We start from the raw sequence: 13,074 nt of genomic DNA on the forward strand, positions 1-13,074 counted from the left end.
CCATTTGGGTGAAGTAGTTTGGCTTCACTTCCGGGAGTACCTTGAAATTTTACAGAAAATTTTACAGAAAATTTTACAGAAAATCTTGTAGGTGGGTTCCTTATCCCCAAGAATGTTGTTGTTGCTGTTATGTGCCATCGAGTCACTTGCGACTCATAGCGACCCTATGTACAGCAGCCCTAAACTCTGCTCTATCCTGTGCCAATCGCACTGCCTCTGACACACCCATCCCGATTACCTGAGTCACTGAATCAATCCACCTCATAGAGGGTCTTCCCCTCCTGCGCCATCCCTCCACCCTCCCAAGAGTATTTTGCCAAAAACTTCCCAATTTCTAAGTTAGATCGAGAGCAAAATGTTTGGGCCATGGAGGATGGTGAGGCCAGAGGAAGGACAGGCAAGGGGAAGTTGCCCTCCGCTGTGGGGCAGTGTACGGAATGACAATCCTAGGAGCCCTTTGATGTTACTTCTGGGAAAGGGGTGGTAAAGAAGGATGCAAAGCGGCAGTTGCTGAAAATCAGCTCCTTGGTCAGAAGTTGTATCAAATATTTCTATTTCCTCACTTCAGTCTCACAAAACCCCTGTGAGAGAGGCCTTATCCTCATTTTGCAAATGAGAAAACAGGCTCAGCAAAGTCAAGGAACTCTATGTCACAAAGCCGGTAGGCGACAGCTCCCGATGTAGAACTGGGACTTGATGCTCAGATTTTCATGTTTTCCATACACACCATCAGGCTGGGCATCTGTCCCCGTGGTCATGAACAGGATGGAATTATGGTGGAGGAGTTAGGGGGGCGATCACAGACATGTCATCTAACCTCTAGCACATGCAGGTTCTTAAAGTCACACAATGGACATGCAACTTAGAGACGCAAAAATAAGTCTATCCTTACTCTATCAGCCTATTTGTCAGTCAGCCCTCAATGTATTTGTAAAAAAAAAAATCGGGTAAGGGAGGGAAGACAGATCCTGCCATATTCTGTTTAGCAGGCTCAATTCCACCTTCTCCCCAACCTGGATTCCCCAAAGAGGAGTTGAGGGCTAAGGCCATTGACCAGATGTGACCTCAGTAAGCACAGAATCCAAAGGGCAGACCCCATCATCCACCTCTAAAATGGAGTGGTGGACTAAACATGAAGGAGAAGAAAGGTTTCTAATGGCAATAATACTACCCTGATGGCACTTCCTCTCAACCATCCCCTCTGTGTGCATACATGTCCTCCTCAGAGCTGTGTGCATGGCAATTTCTTTGCTTAGGGGGACAGGGACATAGGAGACGAGTCACTGCACATGAAGTTGGAGAGGAGCAAGGAAAAGAGGAAGGATAGAAATGAAAGCAAAGGCTGAGCCTTGACTCCCCACCAGCCAGCCCACGGGCCCCTGTCTTTCTCAGAGTTCCAACCTTTCCTACTCTTGCATCTCTGTTCGCAACCAGAAGACACCTTCTTCCTGACCCCGCCCTCCAGCTCCAACCTGCTAGCCACCAAGGGGGAGGTGGCTAATCACAATGTTTTGATGAAGGGCCTGGAGCCATTAATTCCTTCTAAACTTAACCCCTACTTGAGAAATGGCAAACACTTAACTCTCCTCTGCCCTTTGCTTCCCTAGCCCCATTCTCCTTCCCTCTCCTCAAATGCTAAGCAATGAAAGACTTCCTTTGTGGCTGGATTTTCTTTCCCAGTCCGCATCCCGCTCTTATTCCCTTCCTCTAATGTACTTTCACATAATGTGGTCTTTCATTAAAATTGGTGATTCATTTCCCATCAAACTTTAAATATTCCCCATGAAATGAGTCATTCTGACTTTGAGGGGAACCATGGGGTGGCGGTAGCACCTCTATCTGGTTCCAGCTGCCTCCTGTCTTTCCTTATGTAAAAAGCCTTATAGGAAAGTGGGAGCCCAAGGAGTCAGCATCCCAAAGTGGAATCAGGAACTGGAGTGGGTACGCATGCTCCATTACGAACCTCTGGGTGCCAGAAACTCAGCATACTGGGGGTACCTTGATCATGACCTTTGAATTTGGTGACCCACCAGTCCTTCTCAATTTCAGGGGTTTTGGTATGGCAAAAGCCTTTTGGTGGGTGTATATATAGGAACTCTAATGCCTTGGGCATAGAGCAAGAAGAACAATTACTTGGGGGAAACTTTCATGAAGATCTACACAGAAAAATGCACATGGCCTTGGTAAACACTACCACCAGAAAGAGCTTCAAGGAGCAACTGACCGTCGATGGAGACACTGATTCACTATGGTGCTGGGTCTCAGCTCTCTACATTCACCCTTGGGCAGAGTGCAAAGCCTCAGTCACCTCTCAGAAACAGGACCCAGTTTGGGGAAAAACACACACACACACAAAAAAAAACAGCCATGGGCATTTCCTTACACATAGGTCACCATGCTTTGTACCCTGTGACATTACCACCATGGATTTTAAAAAAAAAAGGATTAATGCCTGGGTAAATAGTGGCCAGTGTGAGGCTAAATAGAAGCCCATGAGGTTGCCGTGCTGTGGACCTGACCTTATGAGCCCTGTCATGTGCCTTTCTTTAGGGAGTTAGGATGCCAGGCTAACAGATAGTAACCAAAAGGCACAGACGTCACAAGACACATCAGGGAAGGCATGAAACCACAGGACAGGAAAAAAATGGTAGGGGTAGGAGAAGAGACATGCCATGATTACAGATGAGACATCTGTAGACCCTCAAAATGACCCAATTCTCTGCAAAGTGAAGAGCTAGATTGTTATCCATGTTGTCTCATTTCCTTATGCATTATTACAATAAGTCCCCATTACCTGACATGACCTGCATATACCAGAGCCTCAGGACACTTTATAGAGTTCCTTATAAAGTAGCAGTGAGGAACATGTGAGGTGATATAGGCTGTGCACTGGAGACTAGTATATTTAGTCACTGGTGTGGGGCAGGTGCTGATAGCTTAGACTTGGTTCCCAGGGGAGAGAAATGGACTCAAACAAGCAAAAGTACCCAGGGCATCACCAGTTGGGCCATATCAGGACACCTATCACTGGGAGTCTAATGTGAGATGTGTGAGGTGTGAGTGGAACAGACCAGTAGGCAAAGCCAGAGAGGCAAGACCCCAGTGTCTACCCAAAGTCAAGGGGCTTCAAAACAGCTAGGAGATACCATCTCACCCCAGAAACAACAGCGGTGTTGAACAGGTCAGCAAACAACAAATGCTGGTCAGGTTGTGAAGAGATTGATTGAAATTCTTATTCACTGCTTGTGGGAATGTAAAATGGTACAACTACTATGGAAGGCAGACTGGAGCTTTCTCAAAAAGTTGGAAATAGAAATACCGTTTGACTCAGTAATTCCACTACTGGGAATAGACCCTAAAAAAACCAGAGCCATGACTCAAACAGATGTATGCTCATCCATGTTTACTGTTACATTGTTCACCGTAGAAAGGTGATGGAAGCAGCCCAAGTGCTCATCAACAAACAAGTGGATAGGAAAAACAGTGGACTATTACATAGCATTAAAAAGCAATGAAACAGTAAAACATTACACAAAATGAGTGAGCCTGGAAGACATTATACTGAGTGAAATATCTCAGTCACAAAAGGACAAAAACTACATAACCCCATTGTTTTAAAATAGGACTGATGGGGGTGGGGCGGCAAAATAGGAAAAGAGTGAATGGAAAATGAACGCTGCATTGGAACAGATGAGGGGGAAAACCGTCAGAAAGAAATATATGACTAGATATTCTATGTATGACGACAGTCTGGAATAAGAGGGTGTTACAAAGTGGACTGGGGAAGGGAAAGGGGGAGTGGAATGTGATGTGCAACAATGAATGAATGAAAACCCAACCTTTCTGTAAACTTGTTTTAAAAAAACAAAACAAAACAACACAACACAACAGTAAAAGAAAACTCTTCCTGCTGAAAGGTGAACTTAAAGAAGCTCGTCTTCTACAAATGGCTCTAATTTTTTGCTGTTTATTTCTGACACAACCACATCATTGGTAACCCTCTTTGCTGCCTACTTCCAGCACAGCCACATCACTGGCAACCCTATGCTGAATTTGCGTTGCCATGTGAAGTATAGGGGCTAGATTCCTCCGGTAGAAAACATGGTCCTAGAGGCAAGATACTATGTACTGTACCTCATCTGAGCACCAGAAGCAATGGCTGTAGCCTCCAGACAACTCAATTGGACTTTGCAAGGGCTGCCTTAGGAGTCAGTAGTTATGATAATCTGCCTCACCTGCAGGCATTAATATCCACCACCATTTGCAAGCCATCGAATCTAGCTCTGGCACTCCACAGCATGGCTCTGATCAGTGATGGCCAGGGAATGAGACCTAGGGACTTCTAGGAATGAATGGCCTTTGATGATACCCAGCCTATAGGAAAGGACCATGGCTCCCCCTTTGCCCTTTCAGCAGCCCTCGTCTGCCTGGATGACCTTTAAATCACAGACGTTGCTGTCCAGGAAGGTTGTTCTGCCTGGTATCATCTCTTCTCATTCTATGTCCATTCCTAAACCATACTGTCTTGCCGTCATGCATGTCATTGTATCTTAGAGGATCCCATCCAAGGCCATTGGCTTTTCTCCCCTATCAGGTGGCAAGCTCTGACCAGGCAGGTGTGTGTTCTTTCTTCCTTTGAAATATTGACTCAACTACCCTTCTCCCATCAAAACACAGGGCTTGCTGAGCAGACCCCTCAGCGACCTTTCTTTCTCGCCATCCCTGACAGTCAGAGACTCTTGCTTCTCAGGTCTTTGAGTATTTGGACGGCAACCTTTCGAGGGGCCTGAATGTCACAGAGTGACCAGGGCTTTGCCTTTAGCTCTTCTCTGCCCTTAAATCTCTCTCCACTCTGCTATCCACCCAAGATGAACCCAATATTGTCACTCAGGGCATAGTACATTGAGTCTCTTGACTTCTAAGTCTAAGCTGGAGGCACAACATTTCTGAGAGGAGTTCAGAAGACTCTGGAGCCTCTTCATGGGAGGAGAAGTACAGGCGGATTATTTAATGAAATAAGATGTTGTCAGGACACATAGCCATTCTCCACATTGGAATCCTTGGATCTGGGGCCCTTGGAGACCACCCAGGATATTGACTTTTATGGTACATATAATTGGGGAGATGGCAGTGAATGACTAGGAAAAAAATTTCCAAGTCCTATTTCATGGAATTCCCTTCTACAATATTCTGTGCTCTTGCCAGATAGTTTTCAAAGTGTCTCTTCCTAGTGTTTGAATACAGGAAAGAGGAGAGGGTCTGTTCCATTTTCTTCACTTCAGCTATCTGAAAGCCAGTGGAACCAGATCTTTCTTCTTTATTAACAGGTCATTGGGAAAAGTTTTTCACCTTAACTATCTTTAATAACTCTATCTTGGTATCTTGCAGCTCATGTATGTGAAGAAGCCACCTCTATCTTCTCCACTTACCAACTGCCAGACAGAGATAAATGACCACAGTTTTCCTGGGGAAACATCTTGAGGTCCAATGTATAAACATTGTGACTTCGAGGGAGGAAAACAGCTATGTCAAGACAGCCCAGTTGAGACAATTCCCTTGGAAAACTTTCTAGTGTTTTTAAGTGAGTCTAGGTGCGGCTGGGGGAAAACTGAGCTCCTTGGGTACAGAAGCACGGCCTGAGTGGGACAGTCTATGTGGTTCTTTTGCTTTGCCAACTCTATAGGAGGTCTAGCTATTAGAATACAAAGGCAAGACTACACACCCCCTGCACACCAATTAGAATAATTATAGGTCATGCAACTAAAGGGAATAGACAGCCTCGTGAGTGGTGGCTGGGCAAATGGAATTTATAAGCCAACAACTGTAACTCTTGTTAACTCCAATTTCACAAGCCTCTTTTTTGCATGTGGACAGCTGTAAGATCTGGTACAGAGAGTCATGAGCATTGCTAGGTGTGGTAGAGAGCGCGCTGAACTGGGAGTAAGTAAGTGTTGAGTTATAGCTGTGGTTCTGCATCAGCTCTCTAAAATTTTGGGCAAGTTGCTTACCATCCCTGGGCTGAATGAAGTATTTTATCTATAACTATAGGAGCTAGTTTAGCTCATCTCAAAGGGCCTTTCCAGTGGAAAAACTTAAACCCATGATTATTTCCTGGGTACTTCATGGGTAAGTCATGTTCTCTCATGTCTTATTCTTACAGTGGCATTATTCCACAACCAGGATGAAATAACACTGGTGTGGCTAGCTGTGTGGATTGTGGGTTGCTGCTGTTCCAAAAGGGAGCTCTGTTGGTGTAGTCTGTAAGCAGTTGTGTTGCTCTAATGAAAAGACTGTTCTACCCTGGTAATTCAAATCCACCAGGTAGAGTCTACCAGTGTAGAAAGATGGATAGATAATCTCCTCCTGTCTGGAGACTCCTTCTGGCCTCTGAAAACCCACTGGAGGGTCAGTTATGAGTCAGTACCTACTTAATAATAGTGATGAGGGGAGGAGGGGTGGAGTGAGATGTTCTGAAAACATTTCAAGTGAGACAAAAACTATTTTTATGATGGTATTATTATTAATATCTTAGTATTAAGATATTATTTCTTTTTTTGCATTGTGTTGTTTGCACTGATCTGCATAAGCAGTGATGGGTAAACTGTGGGTGTCTTAGCAGCAATCAACACAGTAGCACCAAAGTGAACCTAGTAATCACTGTACCATGCACAGTCAGGTGGGTGCCTGGGGGTGTGGTTGGGGGGGGCAGAAACCAAAATGCCATTTTGTCTAGAAGAGCACTTGTTGAAGCAATAGATGTTATTAATTTTATTCAATCTCAACTCCTGAGTCTGCATTTAAAAATATTTCAGAAAAGGAAGGAAGTATAGATAAACCACTTTGGTTGTGCATCAGAGAAATATGGTCGTCTTCAGGAGAAATACAGGTGTAATTGTTTAAGTTGCAGGCTTAACTCTAGTCACTTTTACATGGAGTGCCATTTTTTACTTGAAAGAACAGTTTTCTGTCTATGATTATGTAGCCTTTGATATCTGGCATTCATTTTCTCAAAAATAAGTGAGCTTGTCATTTTAAGGAAAACAACTGACAGTAAATTATGCCAGTAATAAAATTTGAGCTCTCAAGAGGAAATTAGAATTTTACAAAATTATTATCTGCCTTCATGACCTTGATAGCTTCCCAGTATTTAAAAACTTGTCTAAGGGGATTGATATTGCAAATGTGAAATTTTAACACTATATAAGAAAATATTATCAATGTTTATAAAACATAAATATTCTTTTCAAAGAATCAATGTCATTTTATATGACTTTATACAACAGGTAAAGGATTCATTTAAAGTTCAAAAATAAACCAATGCATTTTAACATCACAGAGCATGAGAAATTAATTGATGTGGTTTCAGATTGCTTACAGCCATTAATTGTATTTTAAGGAACTACTACTTATTGAATTGTGACATAATGCCAAAGAAGAATACCCATCATTATCTGAAAAAGCTATTAAAATACACTCCTCCCTTTGCCCCACTACATACCTGTATGAAACTGTAATTTGTGTTGTCACCAAAACACATATTGCAACAGACTATACAGAGTAGTTATGCAGATTCAGTTGTGTTCAATTAATATATTAGATGGACAATGTATTGAATGATGGTTCTCAGCCAAGTTGATGTTGCCCCTGAAGGGAGAAAAGGCAACATACTGTCTTTCATAAACTGAGAGAGGGCATGCTACCAGGCGCAAGTGGGCTATAAAAGAGCCCACAATGACAGCCCCAGCATAAAAGAATGATCGGATTAAAATGCCATTCATTTCAAAGTTAAGAATCCCACATACAAGTTAAGACCACTCTTGGCAGCAAATATTTAGTTGCAAAAATAATTCATGTTAGCACGCTAAGAGTTGTCATTGTCCTTTGTAGATTAAGTTGTTGGTGGTTTTTTTAAAGCCCACAATTTTCAAGTGCTAGTAAGGGAGCTCTGCTGGCCGACTGGTAAGAAGCTACACTGCAATCCTGAAGGCACACAGTTCACACCCACCCGCTGCTCCCCAGGAGAAGGATTGGCAGTCTCCTCCCATGAGGTTTACTTTCTCTGAAAACCCACTGGAGAGTCAGCTATGGATAAGTTCTGACTCGCTGCTACTGAACAACACAACAGTATACTAACTAGAGCTTTAGTGATGTAATCTTTAAAGCAGTGACCTGCTAGCTCAAAGGCAGAGCTCCTCCGGCAGTTCAAATCCACCAGCAGTTCTGAGGGAGAGAGATGGACAACTGCCTCGTGTGTGATTTGTGGCCTTAGAATCCCAACACAGGGTCAGCTGGGAATCCGTTCTAACTCAGCAACAAGGAGTCTGAGGGTCTCTTTGTTGGTGGGCTTTTTTTTTTAACTGTGTCTTTGTTGGTTTTTAAAGACGGTGACTAATTATATATAACACACACACACATACACAAATGCTCTCTTGAGAGTCTTCAGTACAGAATCCTGAGGCCAAAGAGTTTCTAAACAGAACTGGCTGTGCAGTCACGGACATCAGCTACTGTAAAAATAAGAAAATCACAAGGCAGAATATGGTGTTTCTCCTCAAGAAAGAAAAATGTCTGGACCGAGGCAAAGGGAAGAGGTCAGTTTAGGAGTAAATAGCACCAACTTCAGCATCTGTTTCTATGCCAGGAGTTGTGATTAGTGCTGGCAATGTAGCTATGTCTCAAGCATTCATGCTTCCCAAGAATTTACTGTCTAGAAGGGAAGAAAAACACAGCAAGTAAAATTTTAATTGAAACATGGGAAGGAGAAAGGAAATATAATTTGCAGGGTATATGAAATCAGTAAGGAGAGGAGTACCAAGCTGGGCTTGGCTTAGAGGTGGAGGGTAGGGTTAAGGGAAGATTTCTCAGAGGAAGGAGGTTCCCAAGTCAGTGTGAATAAGAGAGAACTTTATTAAATACCAGTTGGAATAAAACAATTCTGACCATAAAGAATCGGCATCAAGCTGAGATCAAACCTGTCTCCTATCCTCCAGCTCCGCCACTGTTTCTGCCACCAGCTATTCTCCCGGCTGCACACATCCTCTGTTGGGCTCCAGAGTTAGTAGGAAAGGTAGCAGGGAACTTAAACAATGTAGCCGCAATGTTAACTTTTAATAACAAAAAGGTAGGAGCAAATGAAGATAAAAGCAAAGTGCAAGATTGAGAAGGGGTCCCAGAATGGAGCTTCCGTATCTGAAAAAAAAAAAAGAATCATTTCTATCTCAGAGGAGACCCACTTACCTTCTGAAAACTTAATATTCATTCTCACTCTCCAGGTAATTCTCACATAGGAAACCCAGCTGATGGCACAGAGCAGGTCTGGCAATTGGTCAACACCCCTTAAGAAATCAAGAGATTTATTACATTGGGCAATCTGCCCTGAGGGACCTCTCAAAAATGTTAAAGAGCATTGATGTCAGTTTGAAGACTAAGGTGTATCCGAATCAGGCCAAGTTCTCAAATCACCTGCTATGCATCAGAGAGCTGGGCAATGAATAAGGATGGCAGAAGAATTAATGCCTTTGAGTTGCAGTGCTGAACAAGAATACCGAATATCCCAAAGACTGCTAAAAGAGCAAAGAGATAAGTCTTAGAAAAAGTGCAGCCAGAGTACTCCTTGGAAGCAAAGGTGGCAATGTTTCGTCTCTCATACTTTGCACTTGTAGCTGGGCAAGGTTATTCCTTAAAAAGGGTCATACATCATGCTTGGAAAGATGGAGGGCCAGCAAAGGAAAGACCCCGAACAAGATGGATTAACACAGTGACTTCAACAATGGGCTCCAGTGTGTCAGAGATCAGATGAGGACGGCACGGGACAGGGCAGGGTTCAGACTGGCTCTTCATAGGGTCACTAGGAGTCATACTCAACTTGATGGCATCGAACAACAACATCTCAGCTCTCAGCTAGGGTCACTCTTTTCACTCTGCTGTCATTGGTGTGGCCTGCTGTCTGTCTGTCACTGCACAGGTATAGTCGTGGCGACTGTCTCCATTGCCATCGCAGGCTTACTCAACCCAAGAAGTCATAATGTAGTCCCCAGACCCCAGAGTTCGTCTCCGCTCCCATCTCTCATCCATCAGGAAGCCCCACCTGACACTCCACGTTCTAGAGGTTTTGTCGGTCATCAGGCAGCAAGGATCCCCTAGACAATCTAAGTAAAGGTCAACCACTGTGAGGGGCCTTGGCAGAGGAGCAAAAAGCCAAACCACTTTCGGTTTTTTTCCAGGAAAAGTGACTGTACATGCGCCATGCAATGAATCTGGAAGGGTGTGCAGGTCCCTGGTATCCTGCAGGGCAAGGTGGAGCCCCAACGTCTGAAATAGCACTTGAATGCGGTGCAGAGAAAAATCAAACACATGCTAGAGATGCACCTTGGCAAAATAAGGCTCCTAACACTATTAAGTTTTTGTGAAAGCCAGGAAGTAGGAGCTCCAATAACATCAAATATTGGTGTTTGGGTTTTGTTTGGGTTTTTTTGGAAGAGAACAGGCTGGTTCAAAATTTAGGCATATCAATACAAGTACCTGTTTGTGGGTGGGGAAGGAATGTGAGTCTGCTTTCATATCTCTTGAGATGTAAATAGCTCCCCTCACTCCAACATTATGCTTCATCATCATACTATTTCCCTCCTGCTCACAGAGGCAGTGGGTCAACAGATGCTCTGGGTGGAAGGAAAAGTAACTTAACCCTGTCAGGGCTGGTTAGCATAAGCCAGGAAGACTCCCTACACTTTTGGCCTAGTAATAAGGGTACTGGTCAATATCACGAGCTTTTAAAAAAAACAAAAACAAAAACAAACCACAACACCATTCTGAAAAAGTTGGTGGGAGGGTGTTAGAAGATAAGAGCTGTACTAAAGGCACCTTGGGTGCCTTCACTGGGTCATTAACCAAAAGGCTGGAGGTTCTGGTCAGCCCAAAGTTTCCTCAGAAGAAAGTTCTGGCAATCTACTTCTAAAAATACAATAGGCCATTAAAAATGCTGTAGGGCTCAGTTCTACACAGACACACATGGGGTCACTATGAGTCAGAGCCAACTCAAGAGCAATTGGCTTTACTGGTGTTAATGTTCAGTACTAAAGCATGTTAGGTCAAGGAGGGGGGGAGAGAATACTTCACTCATCACAGGAGAGCAGAAGAGGAAAGGGGGGAGAAAGGGAACCTTGTCTAACAGCAATCACCAATCATCTATGCCTATTGACAACCTTCTTGAAAGGCTGAACGGATCCAAATGACAAGCTGGCATTTGCCCAGGGACCTCAGGGGAGAAGCTGCCCTTTCCAACCAGCATGGTGAGCAGCAGACAAGCCTCTTTCAATGCATGCCTGGGACTCTGTTTCCAACAGAAGTCTGATTGAAGCCACTTCAGTTGAGCTTTACCAGCCCAAGGTCCCAGATCAGGACTTTGGGTCCCCAAAGCCCCCTTAGAGGTTCTGTTACAGGTGGCAGCACGTAGACTATGAAGGTTGAACCTGGTCAGGTGTCTGCTCAAAACGGTATGGCTGATATTTAGAATAGGGCTCTGATGGTTAACAGCGTGGGCAGAGTCTCTGTGAGATGGGAAGGAGGAGCTGGATGACAAATCTTTGAAAGATGTGGTGACCATACAAATAGGAGAAAGATAATCATCACAAGTGGGAAGGCTGGGGGCGTGATGAGATGGGAGGCTCAGAGTGGACTCCTGGCAAATTGTCAAGACTTGAGCACACATATAGTGAGAGGGTGAGTGAGACCAGTCTAATGTACTAGAAACGAAATGATTCTGGAGTAGACAGGTCAGCTGAACAGAGCTCACGCTAAAGGACATCAATGGCCCAGTGGTCTAGAATGTGTCCTGAACTTGATTCACGTTGATGGATCAGAGTACAGGGGAACAGTGGGGGTACTTTAAGAAGTGGATAGAGGGTGGTGGGTAGGAATGTGAACATATCCTTTTCTTTGGGGTCCATGATGCAGGAAGGGAGTTTGGGCAGTGGATGTTTGCCAAAGGATTGTCTAAATCCAAGCAGCATCCTACGGATGCCTTCATCAGCAGGGCCAGGAGTGGGTAAATGGGGCAGAGTGGGGAGACAGTCCTCCCTTCTACTCAAAAGAAATACCAGCGGGCACTAAAGAGCAAGGATGTCACCTTAAAGATGAAGGTATGCCTGATCCAAACCACAGTATTTTCAATTTTTCCTTTTCATACTCATGTGAAAGTTGGACAATGATTAAGGAAGACCAAAGAAGAATAGATTCCTTTGAACTATGGTGTTGGTTTTGAATAATCCCATGAATTTCCAGAAGAAAAAAAATTTTTTTCTTGCTAGAAATGTAACCAGGGTGCTCTTTGAAGGCAAGAATGGTAAAACATCATCTCACATACTTAGGGCATTTTGTCAGGAAGGGTATTTGTGTGATGCTTTGTACAAAGATATTATGCTGGGCCAAGTGGAAGGTCAGCCAGACAAGACTCTCAGGGGGATGGACTGACAAAGTGACTCCAGCAATGGGCTTGAGATCATTCGGAGGGCGCAATGTAGGGCAAGGTGCATAGGGTCACTATGACTTAGAGTCACCTTGATGGCACCTAACAACAACAATAGGTGTTCATTCCAACCCTGCAAACAAGTTCCTGCTTCATTGATAAAAGTAGAGTTTGTATGATTTACAGAGTATATGCATTTGAATTTGGGGCCACTGTTAAAGGCAAAGAATAGAATTGAAGTGTATTTAATTTACAGAAAATACTAACATCAGACATTTAGTCATGTATGTGTGTGTTGTTAGCAGGTTTGTGTGAGCTGTTACCCAAACCTTTTCTCTTTCACACCTTTTAAAATGAAACCAGGCAAGCAAATTGAACTCTTCTCCACTGTTCAGATTCCCCTTGAGTCAAAACATGTATGCCTGCTGGCTTTCTGAATTAAGTAGCTGAAACACCATGGTAGCAATAAACATAGGGCAAGTTAATTAAAATGATAGCCAGCAGAGATAGGCATTGTTCTAGTCTCTTTATGAATACTAACTTATTTATATAAGAACGTGTGTGTGTGTGTGTGTGTGTGTGTGTGTGTGTGTGTGTGTGTGTGTGTGTGT

This window comes from Elephantulus edwardii, unplaced genomic scaffold (assembly GCF_000299155.1).
Source record: "Elephantulus edwardii isolate Elephantulus edwardi_28Jun2011 unplaced genomic scaffold, EleEdw1.0 scaffold00096, whole genome shotgun sequence".
NCBI lineage: Eukaryota > Metazoa > Chordata > Mammalia > Macroscelidea > Macroscelididae > Elephantulus > Elephantulus edwardii.